Source organism: Lontra canadensis, unplaced genomic scaffold (assembly GCF_010015895.1).
Source record: "Lontra canadensis isolate GAN:19392208 unplaced genomic scaffold, GSC_riverotter_1.0 scaffold6, whole genome shotgun sequence".
In the NCBI taxonomy this organism is placed as follows: domain Eukaryota; kingdom Metazoa; phylum Chordata; class Mammalia; order Carnivora; family Mustelidae; genus Lontra; species Lontra canadensis.
Window position 1 is genome coordinate 21,300,335 of NW_022631000.1, and position 26,525 is coordinate 21,326,859.

At 42.4% G+C, this 26,525-nt stretch overlaps 1 protein-coding gene across 5 annotated transcripts in view; it reads left to right on the forward strand.

Moving 5' to 3' along the window:
* The window catches only part of ZBTB38 (zinc finger and BTB domain containing 38), a 75,077-nt gene that overhangs the window by 11,461 nt on the left and 37,091 nt on the right, over nt 1–26,525 (forward strand). For 2 of the 5 annotated variants that reach the window (XM_032852359.1, XM_032852363.1), the window contains exons 3-4: nt 6,932–6,997; nt 21,643–21,741. The gene's annotated coding sequence lies outside the window, so the exon portion shown is untranslated. Of the gene's footprint in view, nt 1–6,931; nt 6,998–7,583; nt 7,950–19,915; nt 20,153–20,581; nt 20,840–21,642; nt 21,742–26,525 lie in introns of those variants that run through there. The other 3 variants (XM_032852361.1, XM_032852360.1, XM_032852362.1) reach the window with 3 other exon arrangements.

Sequence of the window (26,525 nt, forward strand, 5' to 3'; positions counted from 1 at the left end):
TCACCCCCAAGAAAGGGTTGAGGTAGCATCCTGCAAAGTACCTCCCCATCCTATAGTTCTATGAAACGTGCTTTGACAATGTTGAGTCCCATTTTGGAGGCAGTGGTGTTGCTGTCAGACCATTCTTATCCCTGTTTCCCCTTTCCCTGTTGTAGGAGGGACAGATTTAAACAAAGCCTGTAGTCTGCTTGCTAGACAACTTCCCCTCCATAAACAATTGATTAAGTACCTGAAAGATTTCCATGGGTATTTTCAGGCCCCAGGTCCATCCCTTAGTTCATGGAGCAAGTTCTCCTATTTTAGGAAGTGGCGTTGTGAGATAAAGCTAAAGATTCCCTTGGTAGTAGGGGGAGCGGAAAACGGACTCCCAGTTTGGTGTTGGTTGGTGAGTAGACCCATATGAGCCCTCTTTACTGCACCAGACAGTGCTCTAGGTGTTGGGAAAGACACACAGATCTTGCAGGAAGCAAGCCAGAGACGCGATGAAGGTAGATAATTCAGTACAACAAAAACTCATTCTGCTTTTGTCTTCGGTCCGAAGGAAGTGAAGATTCACTGAGGTTTGTGAGCTCAGGACTCTGGTGAGCTGAGGTCCACAGTCACAGCTGTCATAGCCTCTCTGAACTGTGTCATTTATCCAGTAAAAGAGAAAGCCAGTGATTTTGTTCCAGGCTGAGCCTTGTAGTATTTGCTGCCCAGGATGAAAGGGTATCAGGAAAGGATTCTGTTCTCAAATGAGGACGCTTTTACCAATCTGTAAGAATTCTTCCTCCTCCACTTTGATTCACATCCCACCCTCCATTTTCACCCTACTTCCCAATCTCTCTAGAAAGAATAAACTTAGCCATCTTGTTGAATACGTGTTTTGCCAATGCAGGATCTAGTAAAACCTTGTTGTCCTACTTGCTCTCCACTTGGCAAGTGGCAAGCAGTTGTGGCCACAAATGAATGTGTGACTAGGGATGCAGGAATGCTCTGGATCTCCATGTGCTCACAAGGGCTTTCTTGGTGCTATATTACAAAAGCACTGAGAAATAAAATCAGGAACGATTCTGCTGTTAAAGTCGAAGCAATGATATCAAAATGGTGGTGAGACGTGTGGAGGATATTCCCGGAAGAGAGTCCTAGTAGGATTACAGTGGGGCAGAACATGGTCCACCAGAGTCTCCCTTGCAGCCGTAAGTCACTTACCACCTTTTCTCTGTTGAAAAACCTCATGGTTCACATCTCCTTTCTCCCTCCAGCTCTCTCCTGGCCGGTAACCTCAGTGTGGTCTCCAAGGTTTGTAGCCTCATCCTTGCCATCGGGAATACAGTCCTTTCCCATTCTTACACAGATGCGAATGGATAGAAGTGAGACGGCTCATGTCTAAGAATTGGAGGCTTCCCAGAGTTCACATTCCTCAGTGCTGTCCGTCCATCAACCATTCACTCCACTGCCTCATGAACACCAAGCAACCTAATCCTCCTCTCGTATTCCCGGGCAGAGTGGAGCTGATTAGAAAGCCCCGTTTGAGAGCCATCTGGTTGGCATATAAAATTACTGCCAATGAGCTAGATAGTCAGCTGTCCATGTAACCAGGAGGCAGGACACTTGGAGTCCAGCTCTTGGCCAAACCGACCTAAAAAGCAAGCTAGGCTGGATTTTTTAGAATCACAAACTGTTCAGAGCTGGAAGGGACATTAGGAGCAAAATGTATAGATGCTAACAGAGTGAGTTAATCATTAAAATGGTCCATTTGAAACACTACCCATGGTTGAGGAAAAATCTCTTACTCAAACACTAGGCTTTTGAAAAGTCGGTTTTTAATATAAGTCGTAATACCAACTTAGTTTATCTATTCAGGCCAAAAATATTATTTGTGAATGGAAACCAGATCAGTCTTGATTGTTACACTGATTTTTCTTTAACTGACAATTTAGATTAGCATAATCTAATGACCTGATAACAAATATGCTCACAAATTGTGAATATATTAGATATAAAAAGGAACAAGATATTATAGAGCAAATGGGCAAATTCACTTATTAAATGTGTGATCTTGGGCAAATGACCAGATCCTCTCAGCCCCAGCTTCCTCATCTGTACCAGGAAAACACACCTGGTAGAATGTAAGCTTTTTCATTTTGCTTATTTGGAAATGTAAGCTTTTCCACTTCTTTCACCTCATAAAACATTTCCAAATTACAAGAAATCTTTGATCCAAGTTGTCAGTCTGCTTTCTACTCTTAACTTTTCAACATGGTCCAATGGACTCCTCTTTTTTTATCTTTTGCACCTGCTGATCCAGCCTGTCTCCAGTTGGTGGCGTCCTAAATACCCACAATGCTCAGAGCCTGGGAGGTTAAGGCTGGTTCATGTAAACCCAGTTAGGCCTGGCTTCAAGGAGAGGAATCCCCTCTACCAGGATTTTGCACAATAAGATTCCTATATCAGGGCAGAATGTGGATGAAAGAGGTTTTATCTTTTGAGGATTGGTGGAAATATCTAGACTTTTGAATTGGTCAGACTTAGGTTTGAATCCTAACTCTACCATGTACTATGTGACCAGAAATCCCAATTATTTCCTCACTCAAAGTGGATGATAACTAATGCTCACCTTGAAGGTTATTAGGTTGGAATTAAATAATATAACATAGCCAAAATATTGAGAATGTAGTAGGTTCTCAATAAATGGTAGCTGTTATAGACTTAGCTCTGATCAAGGTAGAAAGCAGAAGTTCCCACCTAGCTCTCCAGACAAGATATAGATGTTTGAAATAGCATTGGACTTTCCAACAAATTTAAGTTAAAATATCAGCCAAAGCCATTTTTAGTCATTGATAAATTAAGTCACCACATTGTTTCCAGGGCTAAATACATTCATTATAGAGAGATGTAATAACTTTGTAAAATTTTCCAGACTTCTTAATTCTAAGAATTTAAAGATTTTATTCATTTATTTATTTGACACAGAGAGAGAGAGATCACAAATAGGCAGAGGCGGGCAGAGAGAGGGTGGGGAAGCAGGCTTCCCGCTGAGCAGGGAGCCCGAGGTGGGGCTCAATCCCAGGACCCTGAGATCAAGACCTGGGCTGAAGGCAGATGCTTAACCATCTGAGCCACCCAGGCATCCCTAATTCTAAGAATTTAAACAAAAATGTTATATTTGCTGAACTTTTCATTTGTAAAACTTTAGATTAGAATGGCTTAACCTGATAACAAATTTACGCCCAACTGTAGAATGTCCATATTAGGTGTAAATGGAAACCAGCTGTAATTTTTAATGCAGTGAATGGAGTAAAGAAATGTGCAAACCAGTCCAAATGTTTATAAACCAAGGATTCCTCTGGGACTCAGTGCCCTGACTTTACTCTTTTTTTAAACATACAGAGCCAAGCTTTGTTCATACTTGAATTATGTACTTTGCATAAGCCATACAATTTAACTTTAACCCACAGGACTGAAAATAAAATGAGCTCAGAGGGCAGAACAACAAGACTGTGAGCAAGGAGGAGCATTAATCAAATTGAAAGACACACCCCTCACTGCTGCCTCCATCCTGTCCGTCCTGTCCTTCGCTAGCTTCCTCCTGCCAGATTATTTAAGATTCCTTATACTTAGCTCCTCAGAGTGGCAGAAACAGGTTGCGATTTTTACCCTGAAAAAGGGATTTGTCTTTTTATTTAATGTTTGCGTAAAATGCCCTGAGGAGGTTGATGAGTAGCACACGATTTTTTAAAAAATCATGAGTGAATGCATACCCTTGCCACTTGCAGTTGTGACAAAGCCTAAGTAATTCAGGCATGAGCATGGTGTGGTGTGTGTGTGTGTGTGTGTGTGTGTGTGTGTGTGTGTGTTTAAGTGCAAAACAGCAAAAAATTTACTAGTGGAGAATGTCTGCCTAAACAAGCTCATCTATTTGAATGCTTTCAACTGCAGTTCAAATTTGTTTAACACAAGCAGGTTTGGTAAACAGGCCAAGTTTGCTCATTGGGCATTTTTAGAACATCACAAAATAAACCAATATGTGGCTCTTTGGCTCATTTTGACAGAGTGGACAGGGAACCCACTGGGAGGTTTGGAAACCGCTTGCCCTGGCATCAGGTTTAAGAGTGTCAGGAGGAGGGGCACCTGGGTGGCTCAGAGGGTTAAGCCTCTGCCTTCGGCTTAGGTCATGATCTTGGGGTCTTGGGATCGAGTCCTGAATCGGGCTCTCTGCTCAGCAGGGAGCCTGCTTCCTCCTCTCTCTCTGCCTACCTGTGATCTCTGTCTGTCAAATAAATAAATAAAACCTTAAAAAAAAAAAAAAAGAGTGTCAGGAGGGTACACCACCCTGTCCTTGTGAGGACATGACACCATTCACTCATCTCATGAGTGCCTGATATGGCTTACTGTCCTTGTCACTGTCATTTATTATCCCAGGCAGAGGAGGGAGCGACTTAGTTCTATGTGGTCAGTGTTGATTCCATATCGTGTTTATTTAGCCTGCATGATAATATTTTGTGAGTATCTTCACATGATTGTCAGATGTTTTTCCTGGGGAATATCTGAACAGACACTAATATCATCAAATGCCTCAGTGTTCACTTCAACCTCCTCTGACCCCACTCTAAGGACCCTGCTTTATAGATGACCATATATTAAATTGGTACCTTGTAACTCAGCCTGATAGTCTCTCTAATTTTTGACCACCATGGTTAAAAAGGAGGAATTAGCCTAAGGACACTCCATTCTAATTTTCTGTTGCTGTCAATGCTAACCAGAGCTCATAGAGCAATGTTGTGGGGGTGGGGAAGATGGTTCCACCATTGGTGTTAGACCAGGAGCTACTGTTTCCGTTAGAGCCACGTTTATTTCTGGAGTAGTTGTGGGGGAGAGATGTGCTCCAAAGAGAAGAGGATTCGGTGTGGTTCAGGTATGACTGACCATCTGGACAACCCAACCCAGAGACTAAGTACACAGTATAGAGGTGGGCTGGTGCTTTCCACACATCGAGCTGAAATCACTTGCGTTCTGGGAAAGGAGATAGAATGAAAGCTAGAAACAAAAGATTTGGTTGTGAAACCTAGTACCTAAGTTAAGATGTCTGAATACATTTTCTCCTTTAAAAAAATCCTGGGGAAATTGAATAGTTTTGCTAACGTGGCTATTTTTAGCCAGTCCTTATAGAAGATGAGGCGCTGGGAAGCTAGCAACCTCAGAAAATATTAATTCGTTTTGTACGTGTTAAAATTAATTAACATTAGTATATTCAGTGATACAACAAGGCAATTAAAGACTTTTGGAGAGATAAGAAGAAAAACGTAGATATATACTAAAAATCAGGCTCATAAGCATTTTATAAAAATGTTGGCTTATATCCAAGATCTAAGGGTGGGGGTGGGTATGGTTTCTTTGTAGCTGAAGAAAGTGGAAAAGAATCTGCTCTATTTCCTTAAAAATAAAAGACTTCTTGTTTTATACAGCATGGTAAATGAAATGCTTTTCTGCTTTTTACCTGCCGGCAGTTTCTGGAGGAAATTTTTCTAGCAAGCTATGCTGTTTTCCTCTCTTCAGGGACATGGTGACACTGGTTTGTAGCAAAACAGTATTTGCTTATTAGGCATTTCTTCAAAATCCTGAATAAGCGGCTCTTTCCACATTTTTTGTTCCACATGTTAAACATTTCATTGCAATTTGAGCTTCAATTGTGTGTGTGTGCGTGTGTGCGTGTGTGTGTGTTGATAGGAAGTATTGAAAGGGGATGCATAAGAATTCTTGAGGGTTTTTGTTTAAAAAAATTAATTCCTACAATTATGTATTGGACTCTCTACAGAAGGCAATTCCAATTTATTACACAGAGCCAAACTAGATCTCATCAATCTTAAGCAGCGGGGGTAGGGAGGTGGTATTGCAGAAGACATGAAATTTGGTGTTTGAGTAGATGAAATTTAATTTTCGGAAAACATTTCACTCATAAAACGGATGGCACCCCAGTGTCAGCCCTGACCTCCATGATGTCAATGTCATCGTGCAAGCACTGCTAAGATAAGCCTCCAAGTAAAACAAAGAAACATTGCGTTTTAGCACAACACCATTTCTTCTCTCATAGTATGTACTATGCATATACATACAGCCTTCTGATATTCCTGTTAATGCCTTGTTACTTTACAATACAGCTTTTGGAGAGGGAGGGAGGAGAAAAATCATTTTGCATGTTCTATGTTCTGAGCAAGCGCGGTAAGTATGCTGCTGCAAGTCTTAACATTATTTAGGTCAGTATCCTAAGGATAGCTTTTCTCGTTCACGGTGGTCAGCTCTACATCCAAAGGAATTTAGCATCAATTTATTTTTCTGCACTGATTTTATTTGCTTCTAAGTTCAAGCAAATTCATTCACATCCTAATACAATTGCAACTGAGGAGGTATCTGCCATTCTGTACTGCAGATACATTTAGCAGGATACATTTACACGGCTTGTGGTTAGAGGTTATAGCACGGATACAGACAGCCCGATCATGCATTCTTCTACAAGCCTGCCGGCGGCATCACTTAGGATCTGAAAAATAATCTAGAAGAGCTATACCCTATATAACATTATTTTTTTACTTTGCAATAGCATAAGTTTTTTATTTTGTTTTTGTTGTTGTTGTTGTTGTTGTTGTTAGCAATTCTATGAAATTAATAGTCTATAAAATGCATTCCCAACCAGATACATACTGTATTGAAAGCTTTCTTCAAGAAGAAGATATGACAGTATTCATTCCAGCTTATTTTCTTCGTTAGCAAAAGGATTGTTTGATTCTCAGAAGCAAAAGGACACATTCATTGTGCAGCAGCTCTGCTCAAGTGTATGAAATGCCTTCTACTGTCTGGTTGCAGAATTTGGAGTTTGCTAAACAGTGTTTAGTGATTGGGCTCATCTTGCATCACCAGTTGATGACATTTTTCTTTGTTCCCTCCTACCCAGTTGAACCAAGACTCTGAGGCTGATATGCAATGTCACTTACAACATTAATCAGATACTGCATTTAAGGTGAGCTGTCCCTTGCCTCCTCCTTCCCCAGTGCTCGTGTGCTGCATGCAGTGCGTATCTTGCTTCTGCGAGCCTAAGATGGCAGGCAGGATTAGCCGTGCTTTTGCTGTGTGTGCATGCTGTGTATAGAATTCATTACACGTTGCCTAGTATTTCAGATGTGAGTATGTAAATGCTCGGTATGCCATATCATCTGGTAGCGAAGACTTGTTTTTGCTTCATTACAGCCTTAGATATTTCAACATCACCTTTCAGTTCCGATTCATTTGCCTCTGGATGTTTGCTTTTCATCACGTTCAAAATAGGATTTTACCTTTTTTTTTTTTTTTAAACAAAGCCAAAAAAAAAAAACCCTAAAAACAAAAACAACAACAAAACTCTGCTACCAGATGGTGTCTCTCCTTTCTTCTTGCATTTGCTGTCTTTTAAATAATGTATGTTGTATTGTTAATTAATGTGAATATCAAATTAAACACTTGAAACTTACATATTTATTATGCAGGTAGGAGGCAAGGTGGAATCTATTTTTAACTCTTATGCACTCCATGGTGTGCAGACAACTTGGTTCTCAAATTTGTATTTTCAGTGCTGGTATCAGTGGTTTGATTTTCAGCAAATGTGACAGTGGCCTTTGCAGTGGTCAGCTCCGGGCTTTGAACTCTCAGAGGAGGAAGGGAAAAAAATTCAGCACACCACCTTCTTGGTTGCAGCCTCAGAGAAACCTTGGATGAGAAACTTCTTTTTTTCAATCCTGTTTTCCTGTTGATAAATTCAGTTCTCGTGATCACAGTTACATTCAAGCTGTTCTGCGTATGATTTTTTTGTGTGTGTGTGACAATTGCATCTAAAACTTGTGAGCAAGAAGACGGAGAAATCAGTTGGTCTCCATCGCTTTACATAAAAATGGCTGAGTGTCTTGTCATGCTAGCACTGCATTAAGTGATACATACAGGTAGGTCGAAATTTGCATGTTTTCTAGATTTTTTTGAGCCATGCAGCAAGAATTTGAGATGGATTAAAATATGACTTTTGGAACAAACATTAAATAAGACAGCTGTAATTTTTTGGAGGGAGGGTATTAAATTGGATGGGCTTTCCTATTCAGATACTATATAAATATATAGCTTTGATAAACTCACAAAATGATTCTGCCATAAAAGTGAGATGATTCCTTTTTAAAAAATCATCTATATGATAGGTGTGGCGCCATTAGACAACAAAAGAATTTTTTTGAAAAGTGTGTTGATTCAGCTCCACTTTAGCTTGAAACTAAAAATAAATGGGTTTCTTGAGATAATTTCAAAGAGCGCAAACAAGCTTAATAAGAAACATTTAAAATATTTAAATTTTAAGAAGCGGTCTTTAAACGTGTTATATGAAAGATGAAAATAAAAACTTACATGCTTCCAAAATCAATTTTAGATAATATACAAGAATAAATATGCTATTTGTGTATCTATTATTCAGAGAGATGAGGAGTTACAATTTTTGAAGGGGGAGTATTAAATGTAGATGGCCCTGTTAGAAGATAAAGAGCTTCACTGAATGAGAAAGAGTCCCTAGAATGGTTCATTGCAGACCATACAGCTGTGGCTCTGTAAGTACCAAATTCTGGCACTTTTCAAAATAATTTTATGGGCTCTTTCCTTTGAGCTTAACTTCCGAAATATATTTTAGTTTCAAATTAACACTGGGCCAGAACCTGTTTCCTTGGTAACCAAATCTTGTTTAAAAATGCAATATAACAGATATGCAAAAGATTGTCTTAAAAAAAGAAACAAATGGTTAATGACAATTGTCCAGTTCTTTTTCCCTCTCATAGAGAGTCTGGACTGGTTTTAGATATTTTTAAAGGCGGTCTTCAAGCCTTAAAAATTAAGCCATATTTCTACACTTTATAGAGAAAGCTTGCACAGGGAGAGCTTTTTGCTTCCTCCTTTGTGCTCAGTACTTTCAAAATTAAGGTTTTCTTTGTAACGTGCTCCAGAATGCTGGTCAAGGTTTGTGTACAGACGTGTAGTTTCATTATCACTGGTTCACCAGCGCCGGTGAAACAAAAGGCATCTCAGAAATTCTCAGAATCAGAAAATGCTTATGCTCTTATTTTCCCTGATCCCCCCCATGGGTAACCTCAGAGCTCTCGGTAGAGAAGGACCCAAGCCCAAGCCCACCCCCCCCCAATGAGAAGTACACATGGAGCCTTTGTGGGAACGTCTTTGTAGATAAGTTCGGAGGAAGATACTGGCAAACCTGAAACCTCTATGAGGTTTGCTCCGATGTGAAGAACATCGAGACTCAGGACCATCTGTGTAAATAGCTGCTTTAGTCTAGCAGTTGATCTAATATTCCAAAGCATCATGTGCAAAGTCAAACCTCTTCGAGGCTAAAGGTTTGTTGCTGCTGTTGTTGTGTTGTTTGGAGGCCAACGTGAATATTTTGTTTGGAGTCTTTCTCTGGCTCAATGATATTAGAACGTGATTCATCTCATAGTGATTTCGTTCTTTGGGCTTGCCACGAAATATCCCTCCTGCAACACCTTTTTTTTTTTTTTTTTTTTTTTGGGCTGTTTGGGGGCCATTTTCCTTCTTGTTTGTGACTAAAAATGACTAAGAACATTCTGAATGTAGCATCAATCAGAAGATCTTAAACCAAAGGGAAATGTCGGAAACCTGATTCAGTCTTGCTTGTTTATTTCAGTATCAGTAACATTAACAGTTGCAGGGGATCAAGCTAATTGTCATTCACTCTTGAGCAAATAATGAGCCAGGCATTTGTGATTAAAACACTATTGCTATTCAGAAAGATTACAACTACAACGTCTTCTGTTTTGATAGGCCGGTACAAATCAGTCATTTTGAACCTATTTGAATCTTAATCACGAGATTAGATGGATGCAATGGGACTGTTTTACCACAAAAACGAATGCCCAGTAGATTCAACAGTGTATTTCTTCTTTATAAAATGTTGATCCTTTTATTGTTAACTCAAGCATGGTTGCGTCATCTCGTAGATTTTCATACTTGATGATTTTTTTGTGGCATTATTCATTTATGGTACTCTTGTTGCCTAAAAGAATTTTACACACAATTCAAGGAGGTTGAAAGCCAAATTAGACCGTTGGGAAGTGTACTGTACCACTGTCATTCTAATAAATAGACCAGTGAATGCAAGAATAATTATTATTTATTACTTTGTTGTGTTTCGCCTTAATGCTTTGCCTTCACAGAAATATTTACAAGGCACAAAGCTTTTCCAAACGTACCCATTTACAGTTATTATTGGATTTCCTAGTCTAGCCAAAAACACTTCCTGATGATCACAGAGATGGCATCTACCCCTTCTCATTGTTTAAAAGGCTGTGCTTAACCCATTTACACTTTTTGGCTAAGGTGGTTATACTGGGCAGGCCAGAGCAGGTGTGATAGAATGTGCAAACAACTGCTTTGTTCTCACCAAAACAGAATGAGCAAATCTGTGGTTTTCTACTTGAATGATTTATAGTCTGCAGTTCTTACCTCTTTTTCTTTGGAGAATAGGAAATTTTTTCTGAAACTTAACTCGGTGAGAATACCGATATTGCATCTCTTGCCACTACAGTTAGATTGATCTACTTCATTCATTTCCGTGGGTCCCCTAGAGAGGCTAGTAGCCAGACCCTGTTTTAGAGCTGACTGGCAGGGAAAGAAGGATCAATAAAAAGATCTAGCACCTTTATCTTTAATACCAAATCCTGCTAAGCTTCTGAGTTCCTGGAACCACGTGGTTGATTCTAACAACTCCCTTCCGGGGGAAATGCTGTTCTTAACAGCTTCGTTGGTAATTAAACCTTCGACACATCTATTGAGCACCTTCTATATGCCAGGGATATTCCAAAGGCTGGAAACAGAGTAACGAGCAGTAGAGATCAGGGCCTGCTTCTCAGAGACCTGCCTCTAGTGTAGTGGAGTGGTGGGGCTGGGGGAGCTCAAAAAATATTTATGTAAACGATTAAAGAAGACAAGTGCAAAGAAGAAAATTAAAATAAAATGTTAAAAGGCAAGGACGATATGTTGGGAGGAGGAAAACCACCGTAGAATGACTGGCCTTCCCAAGGAGCTGGCATTTAAAAGCAGAGAACTGCCTGGTAAGCTGCAGCCAGCCAGGTGGGGTTCTGCGGGGATCATCAGGAGGCAGAGGAGTGCGCATGCTCAGACTGCAAACTCCTCTCTTTGCGTAACCGCCATTGTCACGGGGCCCAGTCTAATGGCTTCGCAGGTAAAGCCTTTCCTAGGTCAGCTTCCCCTGCAGTGAGAAGGGGGGGCCTGGCCGGTGGCTGGTTTTGGTCAAATTCCCAGGACGCAGTGCCGGGGATGTCACTGCCTTTGACCCAGTCCCACCCTGAAGCCACCTAAGAAGGTGCAGTGGTGCAGACAAAATGCTGACATAGGTGTAGCACTAACCCCAGAAATCTACAGGAGAAAGGATTCTCAGAGATTTGTTTTTCCTAAGAACTCCAGAAAGTAAACTCATGGCCACACATTGAGATAACCATTTCCTTTAATTTTTTCCACAAGCAAATGGTCGAAGGGCCTGTCCCATCTTGCCAGTAAATTTTCTCTGTCCTCTCACACCTAAAACTCTTCAGCTCTACAGATTTCTTTGCCTGACAGCAGCTTTCTAAAGACCTTACTACCTGGAGTGGTATTTCTCTATTTGAGCAAATAATACCAAAGAAATTCTTTTTAAGAACCAGATCTCTTTTATGTGTTTTAGGTTAGTCTGCTGACAAAGCTCTGAGTACAAAAGGATAGGTTTGCTACATAAGTTAGAGACTGTAAGACCCTTGGGACGCCTGGGTGGTGATGTTGGCTAAGTGTCCAACTCTAGTTGTGATCTCAGGGTCCTGAGACTGGCCCCTGCGTTGGGCCCCTCCGTGCATAGTCTGCTTAAGACTCTCTGTCCCTCTACCTTTGCCCCTTTCACTCATTCACTCTCTCTCAAATAAATAAATCTTTAAAAGAGAAAGAAAGGAAGGAAGAAACGATAAGATCCTATGAGGCTTTCAGAATGTGTCAGAAGCATCTTCTAAAACCAATTCGTAATTTAGGGTCACCTGGGTGGCTCAGTCTGTTGAGCATCTGCTGTTGGCTCTAGTTGTGATCCTGGAATCCTGCTCCTCCCACTCCTTCTGCCCCTCCCCCCACTTGTGTGCACTCTCTCAAATAAATAAATATTAAATAAATAAAATTCGTAATTTAGTGGGTTTTGCTTATCACAAGTTAGAGGTGGCCTGGCTGACCCCTCACACTTTAGTTTTGACTAACTTACGAACCGTTCCCCTGCATGAAGCACGTTCAAGCCCTTTACAGCAGTCTTGCCCACCAGTGGAAGAATGGGCTTCAATAATTCAGCTCACTTCTTTAGGCATCGCTTGTGGAGCAGCTACTGTGTGACAGATGCCACTCCAGCCCAGGCAAAATGGAATATGACATGAAACACCCTTCAAAACTTCAGTCAGGTTCCTACACAAGGCTAGAGCATCGTATGGACAGGCACAATTGTGTGTCCTCTCTGTTCCAGACAGAAACAAATGACATGCTGTTCTCCTAGGAGCCTCTTATACTGTTGCCTTGGAGGCCAGCCTTCAGTGTGGGGGCATTTCAGCTGATGGCAAGGGTGGTTCTTTCTGGGACTCCATGTCTTATCCTCATCACCTTCCCAAGATGTCTTGGCTCCTAATAAGCCACCGTATGTCTGGCTGCCCTACTCCAAGCTGGTCTGCCTGCATTTGCCAGGTGACTTCAGTAACGGCTGCCACCCTTTTGCATTCATGAGCAGATGTTAAGTTGAGAAGCCCTTGAATATAAAAATTTGAATTTTTGATGCAGGCAAGATGCTTCTGCCTTTTTACCTTCCTTGGCTGACAGTGGGGGAGGGGGGCTTCCTGTGGGCTGTCCTGCAGAAGGCTTCGTGAGCAGCAGGTATATTAAAGACCAGTTGCCAAAGCTCATGTCTCTCTTAGGTGATCCCACTGTGGCTCTGCTGTGGCCTCAAAGTCTCACTGACCAGAAAATTGTTCTTTTCGTCTGGTAACTCATTTGACATCTTGTCCCGTAATTCTTCCCTTGCTTCTGCAGCTATTCCTGCTCAGGGTTCAAGACTAGCACTTGGGTCTGCACTCACTACATTTGGCCTGCAGAGGGAGCTTGTCTTCCGGTTCTGTTCTGTTTTGTTTTTTTTAAAAAGCCAGTGTAAATATTATTTCTGTGTTCGCGAAAAGCTGTGAGAGTTTTCATGATTTTCTTTACATAATACAGTAAACCTCTTCCTTCCCCTGTGGTCATTGCTGCCAAATGGACATTTTGAAATTCCTTTTTCATTTTGCCTGCTAAAATCTTCTACCCGGTCTGAGGCCTTGCTCTAATTAAGGCCTAACAGTCCTGCCCATCTTCCCCAGCGACAAGCCTGACGTGCGGAGTGCCTGCCCCGAGGGCCTTACAAGCCAGTGAGACAGAAAACAAAAGCCACCAGCTGAGAATGTGGTTAAATCCCAGAAGGGCAGTGCCCTTGTAATTCTCCCCAACCCTTTTCTCGAGCTGTGGAAGGGAAGAGGGGAACTTTAGTAGGGAAAGAGAGAAGCTACATCACTGGAGGATTTTCTAGAACCTGCTGGCTATTGAGGAAACGATGTGGAATAGAAGGGGGTGGTCATCTAGGAGGCGAAATGGGGAGACAGAGGTGACAGCAGACTGAGAGGGCTGCAGGAGGGTACAGGGAGGGGGCAGAAAATAAGAGGAACAAAGGGAGCAGTCAGGAGGCCACTGGTGAACAAAAGGAGATGCTGCTGTGCATACCCTGAAGGGAGGCGGGTCCAGGGTAAAAGTGAGAAAGGGTGGGGAGGAGGTGCAACTAGAAAAATTAGTCTTGGAAAATTCCCTAAAATGCAGGCGGCAGGCTTGCTGCGTAGGGACTGCTGCCATGATGTTCTGTCTGGCTTCAGTAGTGATGTTGGTCTTGCTGCTTAATTGTCCCGTGTTGGGTGTTACAAAGAGCCTACAAACTGATGTCCTTGAGGGTAATTTATCCCAGAATCTTATGAAGTCCCCAGCCCAAGGCTCCTATGCTATATCTGAGGATGCCAGAGAGACCTCACCACCCCCCAACATCGCTCTGCTAGATCTGGATTGAACTTTGAATTAAACAAGCAGACTTTTTACATGTGCTGCAGTCTTCTACAAAGTAAAGACTAGAAATAGACCCAAAATACCCGATTTGAAGCTGCAGATTTTAGGAACTCTCTCCCAACGTCATGTTGTCCACAGCAGGCTCTGCTTTCTCGAGTTCCCAAGGCCTGTTCCTTGTTCTTCACCAGCCTATCCAGACCTTCTCTGAGTGCCAAAGGTTATTCTCATTGAATTCCTTGATTGGGCGCCTGGGGTCTGCCTTCAGCTGGGATTCTGATCCCAGTGTCCTGGGATCAAGCCCGAATCCTGGCTCCCTGCTCAGCGGGGAGTCTGTTTCTTCCTCCTCCTCCCTCCCCACCCCCCTCACCCCCCTCTTTCTCTCTCTCAAATAAATAAATAAAATCTTTTTAAAAAAGAAAAAAAGAATTCCTTGATCTTCAGGGGGACCACACAGGCTGGCATGCCAGTCCTTAGTGTTATCCTTACCCTGTACTGCTTGTGGAGCTCTCTCAGAAATGTAAATCACAGACTTCAGTTGCCATGTGGACATTAGACACACTTTATTTTGTCATTGCGGGAACTGTGGCCCAAAGAAGTTGTGACTTCTCCAGGTCACGTGGAGCCTTAAGAGCCATCCTTGACTCCTAGTCCAGTGCAGTTTCTGTAATAAGCTGCTTTGAGGTCACAGGGGATGCCCAGTCCTCAACCAGGAGTTTGCACACTTTCTTTGTAAAGAGTCAGAACATATTTTAGGTTTTGTGGATTGAGGCACAACTGGGGATACTATATAGATATTTATATAGCAACTGAGAAAAAAAATTTCCATAAGCTTTTTATTGACAAAATTTAAATTTTAATAATATGTAATATTCAGTATAATAATAATAATATAATTGTACTATCATAGATACAGAAATGAATGATGGTGGCTGTGTCCTAATACAGCCTAACTTGTGGACACTGAAAGTTGAGTTTCATATAATCATTGTGAAATACTACTTTCATGTAGTATTTCAAATACTACTTTCACGTAGTATTCAAATACTCCTTTGAACTTTTTACCCAATCATTTAAAATTGTAAGAACCATTCTCAGCTTGCAGGCTACACAAAAACAGGCGGTGGGTCAAATTTGATCCACAGGCCATAGTCTGTGGACCCATTTTTGAAGCCAAAATCAGCAAACCGGGGCCTGCTGTTCAGTCCAGCCTATATATATGTTTTATTTGTTAGCCATGATTTTAATTGAATCTGTTGCAAAGGTTTTTTTCTAATTTCCAAGTGCTTCTAATTGTAAACTCTTCTCATTATACTTATAATTCTCATTGTAAAAGTAATATACACCTACTGTGGAATAATTTGGAATGTTACTATTTGGGCATGTATTCTTTCAATCTTTTATCTATGCATGGTGATTTTTTTAAATACTTGATATAACTTTTTAAAAAATATTTTAAAGAGAGAGAGCACAAGCAGGGTGGGTGGTAGGCATAGGGAGAAGGAGAAGCAGGCTCCCCACTGAGCAGGGAGCCCAATGCAGGGCTGGATCCCAGGACCCCAGGATCATGAGCTGAGTGGAAGGCAGATGCTTAAGAGACTGAGTCACCCAGGTGCCCCTTGAGATAATATTTTGTAGACAATTTTGTATCTTTCTCATATTCCCTTAATAGCATATCATTTTAAAGCCTTTAATTAGATAATCTTTTAAACTTTTTATTAGGAAAAAAATAAAAATAAAACTCTATTATGAAAATCTTGAACCTAAACAAAATATGGAAAGGCTAGTTTAATGAACTCCCATGTAGCTATCACCCAACTTCTCTAATTCTCAATGGCTGGCCAACCTAGTTTTATGTAAATCCTCTCCTGTATTATTTTGAAGTAAAGCCCGATATCATTTTATCTCTGAGTTTTTTAATGTGATTCTCTGAAAGACAAGAATACGAAGAGAAAGCCGTTTTCCTTAACAAATAAATGCTGAAGTAATTAGGGGTAAAAGAGAATGATGCCTGCAACTTAAAAATAGTTCAGGAAAAAATAGGTAGGTAGGTAGATATGAGTAGAATGTATGTAGGCGTTTTTTGGTACTATTCTTGAAATTCATCTATAAGTTTGAAATATTTCTAAATAAAACATTTTTAAAATGTGAGTTACTAAAAAAATACATTTTTAAAAATGTGATTTTTCTAAGAAAAGTAACCACAGTATCATTATCATTGCCAACAAATAATTCTTTAATAACATCAAATATCATAGTCAGCATTTTCTAATTTGGCCTAATTTGTCCAATTATGTCATTTAAATAAAAACCAATTTTTACTTGTTCAAAGCACAATTCCAAATAAGGTCCTTACAGTACAATTGATATTCCCTTAAATGTCATTTAATTTATTGGTTTCCTTCCCTATTTCTTTCATCCTTACTATTGCTATAAAAAATTTGTTTGAAGAAACTGACCTGTAGGGTTTCCTACAGTCTGAAATCTGATTGATTACACTCCTGGTGCTGTTTTACATATTCTTCTGTCACAGAGATTTCCTATAAATTGGTAGTTACAGTTAGAGACTTGATCAGATTCTGATGCCTTTGTTTTTTTCGTTTGTGTACATAGTCAACATTTCATAGACTTTACATAAAAATCCTAATTTTGGCTTCATTGGAAAATTCTGCAGATCTGGCCTCCCCCCACCTACGCCCCATTGGCAAGGGTTGATCTGGGCCTGGGTAGTGACCACACCTGTTCCCACTTAGGTGGGATGCACATTATCCTGCAGACCCTAGTTCACACTGCTTCCTGCCTGGCTCCCAGGAACCTTAGAGCCCCTGTTCTAAACAACTGCCTTTTGGGGGGCTTTGGTAAGACTTCTCAACGCACCATCACAAGAGGCCTTTCAGGAATGTGGTGGAGAGTAGAGAGGATTCAGACACAGACTTTCTTAAAACGCTCAAGGGAAAGAGATAAACAGCCACATAAAGGGAGGCTAAGTGATAGAAATTTGGTGAATGCCCAGGACAAGGGAGAGAAATTAACAACAAATTAAAACAACAACAAATAAAACAACAAATTAACAGAGTGCTGCATACATGTGAGACAGAATGAGTTATAGATTCCTAACCCATGGTGGGAAACTAAGGAAGGAAGTGGGTTTTAAAAAGAGACAGGCTTTAGTCTTTTTATACATTATGATAATATTGAAACCTTAAAGGGGGGGGGCAGCAAATGTTACATTAACCAACAGTCCTAAATCAGAAAGTGCGAGCATGTATTTGTAGCCTAGCAGAAATCAAGTGGGAATTAAAGGAAATGGGGTAAAAAAGGAGAACCTCCTGGGAAAGGCCACTAGGAAAGGACCAGGAGCCCCATTCTGGACATATGGAACAACTGGTAGATATTTCAGAGGAAAGGATCTCGAAAGTCGTAGGATTTTTTTTTTTCTGATTTGCAAATATATTGAACTGAAAGGTATACAAATATAGAAAAATAAATCCCACTTAGTTGTTTTGGAAAGAATAAACCTTTACAGAAAAGCATAAAATTATGATAAGTTGGGATGTTCCTGTAAATTTCCAGATAGTTCCCCACACTCAGAAGAATGATTAAGAGAGAGAATCTAAGACTGGTTATGAGGAAGGGTGGAAAATTTTGAAGGACAGGCTGATTATGTAATTTTTCGGCTGGGGTGTTTCAAACTGTTGCCATGATATTTTAGTTATTAATAACAATTTGGGGAAATCTCCTCGATTCTGGAGAAACATTTGGCTCTAATGAGAAAGAAATGCCACTGTTTGTGAATTCCCAAGTGGATGTAAGGAGCCATTCACTTGCTAAGCCTCTTAGGGAAGCCAGAGCCGATTTCACCCTTAACAAGCTGTTGACAGCATCTGATCAAGGTACCACCTGGAACATGTTAGCAGCACAGAAAGTGGACTGTGGAGACAGACCTGTGTTTAAATCCTTTTATGTCACTCACCATGTGACCCTGGCAGCTTACCCAAGGAAAATTTCTAGGGTATAAAGGTTGCTTTGCGTTTGAGGCTATGGTTCTAACTGCGTGGATGGTAGGAACGTACAGCTCTGAATAATCGCCTTCCACTAGCAGCCACAACAGTGCTCACTTGCAGAGTGCTTACCATGTACCAGGCACTTTGGTGGGTCCTTCATATGTCATCCTATTTAATTATTAGAAAGCCCTATAAGGTAAGGGTGATATTAAAATAAGCCTCATTTTATGGACGAGGGAGTTGAGGCTCAGGGAAGTTAAGTAACTTGCCTAAAATTACACAGCAAGTGGCTCTGTAAGTAACAAAGCAGGGCTTTAAACCCAGCCACACAGAATCCAAATACCAAACTCTCTCGTTCTACTACCTCTCCCACCTTCCAGTGTTAGGGAAGCACAGAGAGTCATGCTTCATACTGGCACTTTCGAACCCATGGTTCCCAATTTGTGTGCCCCGGTTTTCTCCAAGGTCTCCAGACATTTTTCATGGCTTCCAAAAGCCTTAACGGAAACACTTATACTTGCAAGCAGACCACAGGCTTCTTTAGGCTGGAATCTAGGATTGACAATGGTTTGGCTCAGGTTTTGTAGAAGCTCTGATTGGCGGTTACTTACACAAAAACATTGCAAGGTTGTTTTTTAAGTGGGAAGATGAATCATTAGTTAATAAACACAATTTAGTGGACTAGATCTTTCTAAACATGTGGCCTACTGAGAAAGACTAGAGGGTGCTTGGCTTAGAGAAGGTTGGGAACTGCTAGTGTACATATGTGTGTATGTTGCCCAAACCGCCAGGCTTTAAAACCCTGTCTTTATTTTTTTAATTACATAATTCTTTGACTTTAAGTCAATGTATTTTCCCCTTGATTATTTCAAATGTTTTGCTAGTTGTATATTTGATATTGCAATCTACTTTAGTCTTCAAGATGATTGGTCGTCAATATGGTTGGGAACGGAGATGCAGAATTGCAAATATTTGTATTCCTAATTAAAAACCGGATAACAGGCTTTTTATCCTTTTAAGTTGTAACCTGGGAGTAAATCTTTGCTCAAGAAAGTTTTACAGTTAGACTCATACTACCAAAATGCAGGGAATATGGATGGTTTTGTAAAAAACAAACAAAAACCAAACAAAACCTGCATGTTAGTGCTCCAGGCCAATAACTCCACAAGGCAAGCTTGTGGCAGGCCTCAATAAATACTTTTTTAATGAGCAGTCCCTGACTCTTGGAAGAAAGATCCTAGCACACAGTCAGCGCCCTTTATTTGAAGACGACGACTGGGTCATTTTCGTGAAATGCTTTTTTATACCACGTTGGGAAAATCGATCTAGGCCTTCCCTGACAGCCATGGGAGAACACAGGTGACACGCTAGTCCTGAGAATTTGATTACGTTAAAACAGCACTTGAGTTTCTCCGAACGCAGCCTCTCTGAAATGTGCAGGACTTGGATGCCCTCTGAGGTCTGGATCTGGAACCCAGGGTCCCTTCTGCCGCCCCAGGCCTTGTTCTGATAGTGACAGTGGCCGCTGGCCCCCAAGCCGGTTGTCCTTGGGCCAGGTTCCTAGCTGCGTTGTCCCTAGGGAAGGAGGCGGAGGCCACTGCCCCTTTGGTGGAGTGTGGGGCCCCCGCGGGGCCGTCGTAGCTTCCTTCCCCCAGCCCCCACGCCGCCGTCGCACCAGGTACGGTCTGGGCCTCGCGCGGCCGTCGTGCGTCTCCCGCCCCCGGTCCCGATCCCGCCGCCGCTCTCCCGAGGTCTCGTTCTCTGCGCGGCGGTTCCCCGGGCGCCCCGGCCCGCGGGCTGAGGGTCGGGCCGACCTCTTCCCAGACCCGCTGAGTCCGCTGCCCCGCGTCGGGGGCGGGCCGGGCCGACACAGCCGAGCCGCCGGCGTCCATTTTCTGGGCGGTGCTGTGTGGCGCAGCGGCCGGACTCGCGGGTCCGGAAGAGCCATGGACCCCCGGGGGAGCGCGCTCGCTCTGGAGCAGTCGAGCCCTGTAAGTGCCATTCGTAGGGTTTGTGTGCGGGTCTGGGTGGGCGAGGTGCGGCCTGCGGGCGCGGGGCCCCGGGCGCGACCAGCCTGACCCCTCCTCTTCCCAAGAGGGAGCCCCGAAACCTGGTTGGCAACGGCTGGCGCAGAGCTGGGAGCTCCGCGGGCGCTGGGAAGCCGACTGCTTCAGGGACCCAGCGGCCGCAGGTGCCCGGAGCCGGGGGCCTGCGCCTCAGGGGTGGGGAAAGGGGTCAGCTACAGACCAGGCAGGTGGCGCCGCATCTCGTGGCCCAACTGTGCGACTGGGCTAGTGGGCGGGGGGCGCGGGGGAGAAATGCGCACCCAAGGGCTGGAGACCTTAGGGCTCAGGTCCCACAGGCTCAGTAACCGTGCTGACAGTCAGTCAGCAAGCCCCTTCCTCCGGCCTGCGACTGGGACCCCAGACCCGACCCAGTGGGAACCTGATGATCTTGGTTCAACATAAAGCCCCTGGAATTGAATGGGACGTGCAGAGGCAGGGCCCTGCCCCCAGGGGTTTGCAATCTCAGCCTCTTACTTCTGCGAGTAGTTAGGTCTGTTCTGTTGGTACAACACAACCGCCCGCTGGAAGCGGCTTCTTTGCAGGGTGTATAATAAATCACCCGAGATTTTAGTGTGTCCGCGATTCCACTTTCTAAGTCCTGCTCCGCTGTAGGTAAGTCACTAATTCCTTATTGCACTTTGGCCCTAATTGAATATTCCTTTTAAGGATCCATTATTGATGATATATGTTATGGTGCCTTATACATATTTTAAAGTCGAAACACTTTTCTCCCAATTACGAAGCTCCGCTACTCCCGTCAGGTTCGCAAGACTAAAAAGCATAGGAAGATTTAGTCCGTGGGTTCAAAGAACTTCTGGTGAGGTACTATAGGTAAGTGTAGTGTTTTTCCAACAGGAGTAGGGACCCATTAGAAAATTGTGGAATCAGTTTAGTGGGTTACTACAGGAATTTTAAAAAAATATATAAAATACATAATCCAATATAGAAAAGAAGAGAAAATATCGGGGTGCATTGCATATAGTAAGAGTAAATGTTGTTTTGAAACTTTGGGGTTTGTTTATATAATTTAATTTTTTAAAATGGTAGGTCACTGCCAGACAGTTTTTAAAACACTTGTTCGGAGTTAATAACCCAAGCGTTGGAGTCAGCTGAACCTGGGTTTCAGTCTCAAATCTAACATGAACTACCTGTGTGACCTTGAGTAGGTTCTGTGACCTTTTGGAGCCTCTTTTTGTGTAGCTGTAAAACGGCGAATGTCTCCTACATGAGGGGTATTATGAAGACTATATGAAGTCACATATGTCAGTATTTTTGCTCAGTACTTGACTTAGAGCAGGTGTTGAGGACACATGCTAACTGCAGTTACTGTTATTGTTGAAACATCAAATCCTGGCAGCCAGTCATGGGACACTGTGCTTTTTCTTCCCTTCTTTCTTTCTTTTTTTCTTTTTTAGATCTTGATGTGGAGAAGATGGAGGAGTCAGAACCAAGAATTGCCAAGTGATTTCTTCCGAAGCACAAGAAACTGTTAGTGCTGGTGTGGTCTAACTGAGGTAACTGAATTTGTGTCTCTCCTTAGTCTGTATGAAATACAAAAGGGTTTTTCTGAGGGACTGAAGGACTCCCAAGGGGCATATGATTTGTGCCAGTGATCCACCAGATTGGGGGATTACAAAGTGACCATGACATTTAAATGAACTGTTTATTAAGGAGACAGAAGGCCCCTGTGATGAAGAGGGGAACCAAGTGAAACAGGGCTTCAGGACAACTGGCTTCTCATTCCAGTTCCACCAGTGACTGTTGTGGGAGCATCTGTAAATCTCTTCATAGATCTCTAGCTTGTCCAGACTGGAAGGACCACAGACACCATTGAGGCTAGTTAGATGGCTCTTCAGGCTGACCCAGTGGGCTGGGGCCGAGGCAGGACTATACCCGCATATCTGCTGCTCAGTTATGTAGCCAGCTGGGGCTGCTGGAGGGGGAGCACCATGCTAGGCCCTGAGAGTACGCATGTGAAGAGCCCCCCCACACCCACCTCAGGACACTTGCAGTTTATGTAGACAAGAACTGACAGCCCAGCAAAATGCTCTATTTTTTTTTTTTTAATTTACTCCTCACAATACCCCTACAAGGTAAAGAAGAACAGATGTGAAGGATTAAAGTGTGAGCGTGCAGACAGATCATGGGGAGCTTTATATCTCATACTGTATGTGTGGTGCACATTCCGTATGCAAAGCACAAAGCTAGGACAACAAAGTTCAAGGCAAAGTGCTGGCCCTCGAGGAGTTTGCAGCCTAAACTCCAAAAGGCAGTCAGCTGGGCAGTGCCTGATGTTCCCCCCTCTCCTTCACCTGCCTCTCCAGCATTCAGCGTGGGATCTGTTACAGGAAGAGACCTGAGTAGCTGACATGTCACAGTTCTTGCCTTTGAATGCAATTTTTTTTTTTTTCCAAATTTAACCTATACTTCCATCCAACTACTAAAACTGATATTTTCAACTTATAAACAATAGTGAGGTCTTCTCTGAATTAATTCATGGATTTGTTCACTCAACAAATGTATATGAAACTCCTATAAGGCACTTGGGTATTCAAGATTAAACATACTGTCTTTTTACAATCATGATATTAATTATGTTCAGTCTCTTAGCAAGGAATTATTTTTCCAACTACTAGAGATTTGCTGCTGTTAACATACTAGAATACCAGCTGCAAGGAAGTTCATGATTGACCCATAAAAGATATATAAATCTTTTTTAAAATCTTGAAATCTTAAGAAAGGAATTGGGGCACCTGGGTGGCTCAGTCAGTTAAGCATCCAACTCTTACTTTTCACTTAGGTTGATCTCAGGGTTGTGAGTTCTCCCTCTTTCTCTCTTTCCTCTGCCCCGCCTTCCCCCTAAAAAAAGAAAAGAATTTCTTCTCTTTTAAATTTTGATTTTGCCATTACTGTCACCTACTTTTAGAAGTCTTTTATCTATACGCTTAACCAGTAGACATAAAGCAGTTTGGCAAGGGGGCTTTCTTTAACTTGAAATGCTCTCTTCTTCTAGCTTGGTAGGCTACCCAGGACTAGAAGTGTTGAAAGGTAAAGCAATTTAAGAGATACTTTAATTTACAGAGTACAGAGTTAGTGATAGCTGCCATAATTGCATTAAGCAGCAGGTATCAGTTTGTAAGTCTTGAATGCTGCTGCTAATAAACTTAACTCCAAAGAGAACAAATGAGATGTTGAATGTGAATGTGCTCTGTAAACTTCTAGGAGTTCTATAAATGTTATACAGCAAATATTTATTGAGTGCCTACATGAGTACGTCATTGTGCTAGAGAAAGCAGAGAATTTAGCAGCAAAAAGATCTGGTTCCTTCCCTCTCAGATCCTGTTATGTAGATGAGGAAATAACATATGCAGAATACTGTGTATTCTGCCTAAATGCCTAAAAAGGTAGTAAAAAGGAAGAGGTCTCTTTTACCTCTAGGAGTCAAGGGATTCTTTCTGGAGAAAAGGCATTTAATAAGCAAGTCCTTGAAGGATGTAGAGTTTCCATAAAAGAGGTACGGAGAAGGGGCTCCTGGGTAGCTCAGTTAAGCATCCAACTCTTGATTTCGGGTTAGGTCATGATCTCAGGGTCATGAGATTGAGCCCCAGGACATAATCTCAGGGTTGTGAGATCAAGCTCCCCGTCAGCCTCTGTGCTCAGCATGGAATCTGCTCGAGATTCTCTGTCTCTCCTCTACCTCTGTCCACACCCCGTAAATAAATTTAAAGTAAATAAATAGGGGCATCTGGGTGACTCAGTCGGTTAAGTGTCTGCCTTCGGCCCAGGTCATGATCTCAGGGTCCTGGGATCAAGCCCCAGCATCTGGGCCCCCGGTGAGCAGGGAGTCGTCTTCTCCCTCTTCCTCTGCCCCTTCTCTCCAGCCCTCCATTCCTGCTCATGCATGCCTTCACACTCTCTCTCACTCTCAAATAAATAAAAAAGTCTTTAAACAAGATAAGTAAATTTTTTAAAAGAGAGAGAGTTGGAGAAAAGACATCTTAGATAGGAAGAATAGGAGGAGAACAAGAGGGCATGGACCACATTCAGGGAAAGGTAGTGAGTCCAACTGAGTTAGAACTGGCCTAGATAGGCATCAAGTGGGAAATAAAACTGAGGACATTCAGTGGTAAACAATAATGGTCTTGTATGTCCAGCTGGGAAATAGGAATGCACTAAACCAATAGAAGTCATTGAATATATTTGAACAGGGGGGAGTCACAGCTATGCATCAGGGGCACGGTCTTGTGAGCAGCTCATGGGGAGATTGATCGGGAGGAAAGGCAGGGCAGAAACCAGAGACAGGGAGACCAGTTAGAAGGCTCCCACAGTCCATCAGGGAAAGGTGGGAGTGTGGGAGGACAAGGCCTGAAATGGGTGATAGCAGTGAAATGGGAAAGGAACAAATGCAAAGGAAAGAACACAGTCTGGCATCTCAGCAGAGAAGGAATAGCTAAGGCTGCCCAGAGCTTTCCGAAGTAGTGCTGCCAGTGAGGGAAACTTCAGATGTGGGTAAGGAGCTGCACTTAAGAGGTGCTGAGTTTGAGGTGGTAACAGCCCTCAGGGGGCTTTGTGCCACAGAGGAAGGCCAGAGCTAGCTCGGGAGTCATTAGGATACAAGAAAAAGTCAAGAGGTGGGAGAAAAGATTTTCTAGAGAGTGAGTACGGGGAGGCACACATTGTGGATGGAGCCTTAAGAGAAGGACCTAGGGAGTACCTAGAGAGAAATCTGGCAAGAGAGCAAGGAAGAACTGCAAGAAAGCAGGACTCCAGCAGCCAGCAGAAGGGGTTTCCCAGTGGAGGGAGCCAGAAGTGTCAGACTCGGGGTGGGGGTGGGGGCTGGGCCGAGGATGCCATTGGATTGACAAGGGCTAGATCATGGTTATTGGCTCTTTTCTTTTTGTGGTAATATGACTTGTACAATGAATATTAAATAGCTTCATTTCCAAGAATTTGTAGCTTGGACAAATCAAGTATCACTGTTAAATTTGACCCTAGCTAGCCCTCCAAAACACTTCTGATTACTAAAATTCCAGCTGTTAAATGTGGTTTCCATAGTAGTCGTGCACTTAATTCTGTTTTGAGCAGACAGACCGAAGAATATCTGTTGATAATCCTTTAAAAACTACATTTCTGTTGATGCAAGAGGTTTGCTAAAAGTAATTTAATTCCTTTGCCTTTTACTAAATGGCTATTATATGATATATGTATGTGTGAGAGAGAAAGGGAGGAAGAGTGTGTGTGCATGTGTGTGTGTGTTTTCATGGACATATGAGCTTAATACAATGGAATGAGAAGACTGGGGTCAGATAAATCTAGTTTCACAACCTCACCAGGCCATTTTCCAGGCTTGTGACTTCAGAAAAGTTACTCTCTCTAAGCCTAACTTTTCCCATCTATAACTCAAATAAGGTTATTTTGAAGATTGAGTAATATATAATTTGGTCAGGATCTGTACCATAGTAGGAAGTTAGTAAATGTTGATTCCCTTCTCCTTACAACTTTGTATCAGTATGTAAATTTCTGTGTAATATGCATCTATACACAAAGCCTTATCTTTATGACTCATTTTAATGTGTTGATTTTATCAAAGAAAGAGCATTCCTCCCGCTATAGCTAATCTATCCCGTGATAATTCAACTGACTGGCAACTTAATATGGATAAGAATCCACCTGGGGAACTTATTAAAGCAGGCCTTATTAAAAGGCCCAAAATCCAGAGATTCTGGGGATGTAGGTTTGGAGGAGGGCCAGGGAATCTTCATTTGAAACAGGCAGTTCAAGATGAGGATTAACAAGTACCAGTTTCTAGGAAGCAGAGGAAGGGGCAAACCTGAGCCTCAAAATGCTGAATACGAATCCAGTTTCTATCAGAGAGAGGTCTGTGCCCCAGTGTTTTATATTTGTATCGTTAACGTTTGTGGATTGTATCTGTAATAAGATAAAAACAGCTGAGCCCCAGGCAGTGGAGGCATGCCGGGATTCTCACCCCCCACCATATCCGGCTGCAGCACGCCCACAGCAGTACCAGGTGACGTGCAGCCCCCAGATCAGCTTCTCTTCCTGGAGGATCAATGGGGACACCCTGTCCCTCTGCCCAGAGTTTGCAAAAACAATGTAACTTTAAGTGTTGCGACAAATAATACATTAATGGCAGCAGCATTGCTCCGTGATGCCATTCAAGTATATCTGATGCCATTCAAGTATATCTGGACGCAGTTTTCTGACTCAGTGTCCTCTGGTTGGTAGATATCTCTGCTACTTGATTATGTTTTCTCTGCCTGTCTGCATCTTGGCATGG